Here is a 5,440-nt window from a genome sequence, read left to right as displayed (position 1 = left end):
ATGGAGTTCACATGCATCTTCTATGATGTTTCCGATGTTGGAGGTTATGCTCGTTCTTCTCTGTTGGAGGTCTCACTCCTCCATTTGTTAGGCATACCTCCCCTGCCTCCATGCTGTTTTGATGCTACTCGTCGTCTTGTTTCCAACAAGCTTGAGTTTGCTCAATTCGAAGCTCATATGCAGAAGTTTTGGCAGTTCTTGTTTTCTTGAGTGTGGTTTTTGTCTGGTCCCAGTGGTAGTACCGCGAGCCCAAGCGGTAGTACCACTTGGAGCTCTCAGCCGTAGTACCGCTGCAGTGCCGCTCTTCTATCGCCTCGATTTTGGGTACTGCTCTTTTCGTGTCGGGTTTAGCAGTAGTTGCATTGCAATAAGGCACGGTAGTATCGCCTAAGCGGTAGTACCGCTCTGGTCGGGCGGTAGTACCGTTTCTGCTTCACTGTCGCCATACTCTGCTCTGCCTGCCTCTTTTGGTCCCGTGTTCTTCTCCTCTAGTGGTAGTACCGCTGGGGTGAGCGGTAGTGTCGCTTATATGCGGTACTACCGCCCCAAGGTTCATGTTTTGTTGCTCCTTTTCCCTGTTTCTTCCGCCTGAGCGGTAGTACCGCTCGTGGAGCGGTAGTACCGCTCGTGTGTGGGCTGAGCACATAACGGTTGGATTTTCGCCTCCTATAAAAGGGGGTCTTCTTCCCCAATGAACCTTATCTTTTGAGCTCGTGTTCTTCCCCCTTTGTTGACCTTCTTCGAGCTTGCTAACTCTCAATCCCTCCATGGATTCTTGCTAGTTTTTGAGGGAAAAGAGAGAGGAGATCTAGATCTACATTTCCACCAATCACTTTCTCCTCTATGTGAGGGGAACCCCTTGGATCTAGATCTTGGAGTTCTTGGTGTTCTCCTTCTTGTTCTTCCTCTCATTTTCCTCCCTAACATTAGTTGCTTCGGTGGGATTTGAGGGAGAAGGACTTGGGCACTCCGTGTGCCCTTGCCATTGCATTTGGTGCATCAGTTTGAGTTCTCCATGGTGATACGTGGAAGTTACAAGTTGAGAAGCTTATTACTCTTGGGTGCTTGGTACCCTTGAGCTTGTTCCTCTTGGGTGCTTGGGTTCCCTAGACGGTTGAGGTCACCTCGGAGCCATATTCCATTCTGGTGAAGTTTCGTGGTGTCGTTGGGGGAGTTAACCCCAACCTTTGTGGTGTTCGGAGCTCAATCATTGTGGTGTAAAGCTCCGGGCAAGCGTCAGGGTCTCCAATTAGGTTGTGGAGATCGCCCCGAGCAATTTTACAGGTTCCGGTGACCGCCCCAAGGGTTGCCAAAGTGTACAGGTTCGGTAACCGCCCCAAGGGTTGCCATTTGTACGGGTTCGGTGACCGCCCTCAAGGGTCCCTTAGTGGAATCACGGCATCTTGCATTGTGCGAGGGCGTGAGGAGATTACGGTGGCCCTAGTGGCTTCTTGGGGAGCATTGTGCCTCCACACCGCTCCAAACGGAGATTAGTATCCGCAAGGGTGTGAACTTCGGGATACATCATCGTCTCCGCGTGCCTCGGTTATCTCTTACCCAAGCCCCTTTACTTATGCACTTTACTTTGTGATAGCCATATTGTTTCTTGTCATATATCTTGCTATCACATAGTTGCTTATCTTGCTTAGCATAAGTTGTTGGTGCATATAGGTGAGCCTAGTTGTTTTAGGTTTTATGCTTGACAAATTAACCACTAGGTTTATTCCGCATTTGTTCAAGCCTAAACCGTAATTATTTTAAAACGCCTATTCACCCCCCCTCTAGGCGACATCCACGATCTTTCAATTGGTATCAGAGCCTCGTCTCTCTTTATAGGGCTTAACCGCCTAGAGAGTAAGGATGTCGACTAGGGGTTTAGGATTCTCTGACACTCTTAGTTTCGATGGCACAAATTTTGATGTTTGGGTAATTCGCATGCTTAATCTCTTTAGGGTCATGGACCCAAATTTAGAGTGAATTGTAGATATGGGTTTTTATCCTCCAAAGGATCCACAAAGATTATCTTTAGAGGATGAGAAAAACTCTTATCTCAATGCTCAAGCTTCTAATGTGCTTTTTGATGCTTTGAGCAATGTAGTTATATTTCAACTCATGCCATTTCAGGATGCTCTTGAGTTGTGTACAAAGCTTCAAGATAAATATGGCGTGTCCAAGTTTTGTGGGGATGATTGTTCTCCCTCCACCTCCGGCCGTGTTGAGTTCTCAACTTCTTCTACTTTACCTACATGTGGTTTGGCACAAGGTAATGAAATGGTGAGTAGTGTTGGTCATTGCAATTATGATAGTATGCTTATTGTGGATGATACTTCATCACTATCTTATTGCAATGCATCTTCTTTGGACTTTAACACTTCGAGCACCATACATGTTTCACATGCTTGTGTTGATAGTCCGTGCATATCTTTTAGAAATTGTTTGACTAAATATCATGATGATATGCTTGCTATATCTTGTTGCCATGATAAAATGCATGTATTTCCTCAAGTTGTTGTGCTAACAATGTAGAGGAAACCCAACACTCCATGGTACAAGATGTGGTTTTAAATGGTGCTTCAAGGGATCCTACATCATCATCTATTGCCTTTTGCCTTATGGCTAAGGCTTCAAAGGTATCTCCTACTTTGAAACCCAATATGTCTCTTGATGATGATGTTGATGCTAATGATGATGAGGATAATGATGAAGAGAATGATAATGTTGCCTCCTTAAAAATTAAGGGGGAAATGGTTTTTAAAGCTCTTCATAAAAATAAAATTGCTCGTTCCAACTTCATGGAAATCATGTCCATTGCCATTGAGGGCAAGAAGTACATTGAGGAGTTGGAATCTCATCTCGAGGAGCATGAGGTCACCATTGAGAAAATGGAAGGTCATGAGCGTGATTACGCTAATGAGATCGCAGACCTCTCTCAAGCTCTTGAACTTGAACAAACCACCAAGGAATCTCTTGTGGAGACTTTTTCTCTAGAATTATCTAGAGTGAGGGAATCTCGTGATAGAGCTCTTGAGGTGGCCAATGATTTTGAAACTAAAAATGAGGAGCTTGAAGTTATGCATGCTAAACTCCTTGAGGACTTTGAGCACCTCGAAAATGGCTCAAGGGTCATTAAGAGTGAGCTCATCAAACTCACCGAGTCTCATCCCCAACTTAAAGCTTCATATTCAAAAGAGCTTGCAAAGTTGTCTTCTCCTCTTGTTGCTAATGATGATGCTTGTGCTACTAACTCTATCTCTTGTGAAGCATCCATATTGAAGGAGAATGTTGAGCTAAGGGCTCAACTTGAGTTGCTATCTAGCAATTATGGGATGTTGGAAGAAAATCATGTAAAGCTCACAAGCTCTCATAATGATCTTCTAGCATCCCATAATGTGCTAAATTTAGCTCATGAGGCCATGCTTGATAAGGTAACACCTAGTGAGCCTCATGTGGATACTAGCACTACTTTTATTCAAAATGCTATATTGCCTTGTGCTAGTCCTCGCAATTTATCCATGCATAACATTGGTACATCTTGTGATGAATTGCTTTCCTTGCCTTGTTGCTCTAACGATGAAGCTTATACTTTCTCTAGTTCTTGTGTTGAGACTAACCATGTAGAGGAAAATTAAAGAGCTCAAGGCCCAAGTCACTTCTTTGAAGAAATACTTGGAAAAGAGTCATGAAGGGAAATTCACACTCAACAATATCTTGAGTGTGCAAAAATCCCCCAATGACAAAGCTGGACTTGGATTCAACTCCAACAAGAAAAAGAAGTCCAAGGTGAACCAAAGGAAGGGCCAAGAACAAATCAAGAATTCGGCCAAGATTGTTTGCTTCAAGTGCAAAGTAGAAGGGCATCATGTTAGATCTTGCCCATTGAAGAAGAAGCCCATTATTGACAAGCAACAAGGGAAGCGGCCACAAGTTCATTCTCATGCTCAACCTCATGTTGAAGAAAAGCCTCTTCCTAATAAGACTCAAGCTTATGCTTCTCAAGTTGAGAAATCAAGTGAGAAGAAAGTGAAGACTAGACGTTGCTACCTATGTCGCGAGAAAGGTCACCTCGCTTCTTCATGCACTAGGTAACTTATCCAACCCAATTATTATTGATGATGTCTATTCTCTTGGGAAGGATAAGGTTGGCAATGTGGTTGCCAAGTTTTTTGGTACTCAAAGTGGTTTGAAGCAAAGAACCATTTGAGTAGCCAAGCCTACTGTGACTAACCTCTTAGGAACCAACTTGGTTGGGGACCAACAAGCTCAAACTTGATCAATAGGTGATGTTGGAGGTCATTGGAGACTTGGCTACACTATGAAGAATTAAGGGGACTTCATCATTCTTATTGTCTCAAGCCAAGTCATTCAGATTATCAAGTTTCTATCTTATATCCAATGTTCCTCCTTGTGGTAACTCGTGCTTAAATTGTTTACATTGAAAGTTACTTGCCCCTTTGCATGTTTGGCTTTGTTCCTTGCATGTGTTTGTATATGTTGTGCTTCCAACTTGATTATCTTGAGCAATCAAGTATGTGTGTGTTGGTTTGCACATCATGTAACTAGTGCAGAACCGGGCAATGGCACCGGTTTGTAAGGCCCTTTAGTACCGGTTCGGTAACCGGCACTAAATGTTGGCACTAAAGCCCCCCCCCCCTTTAGTACCGGTTCAGCATGAACTGGTGCTAAAGGGCAACCACGTGGCACGAGCCAGCTCCGTGGGCGCGTAGGACATTAGTACCGGTTGGTAACACCAACCGGTACTAAATGTTTGGGTGTGTTTTGGTTTTATTTTTTATTTTTACTTTAATTTTGTGTTTTCAATTTAATTTAGTGATTGTTTTACATTATAATGAGTTGTTAAATCATTAGGTGAATGTGTACCGCGGATTAGTTTGACTGGATGCATGTGGATCCTAGCTAAGTCATCAAGTATATGTCATATCCATATTATATATACTTGATCACCTAATTAAGTGATTGAGGTAATATGGATATGGCATATACTTGATCACTTAGCTAGAATCCATCCAGTTCAAACTAATCTGCGGTTTCTTTCATAAATGATATAATAACTCATCATCATCATCATCATCATCATCATATTAATATAAAAACTCTTGCATCATATATATCATCACCAACAACACTAGCTTAAAGAAGAAATATTCACTTGTACCAGAAGCAAAGATATCATCGAGTTCAACATGGTAATGATATTATAAGCGTTCATAACACCACAAAAGCAAAATCACTCTTTGAGATTAAGTTCAGGACGAAGAACACGGACATGAGAGGACAAGTACTAAGAGCATGAACTAGCTAATTAATCACTCCTGCTGCTCTCTCTCTCAGGTAAAATAGCATAGAACATGTATAGCTTTCCTGGTTCATCATATTGGAGCATGCAGATGAACCTGTCTCCTAATCGTGGGTTGCGCTTCTG

This window comes from Triticum aestivum, chromosome 1A, assembly GCF_018294505.1.
Source record: "Triticum aestivum cultivar Chinese Spring chromosome 1A, IWGSC CS RefSeq v2.1, whole genome shotgun sequence".
Lineage (NCBI taxonomy): Eukaryota > Viridiplantae > Streptophyta > Magnoliopsida > Poales > Poaceae > Triticum > Triticum aestivum.
The sequence above is the reverse complement of the archived record's forward strand: the minus strand, read 5'-3'. Positions refer to the sequence as shown.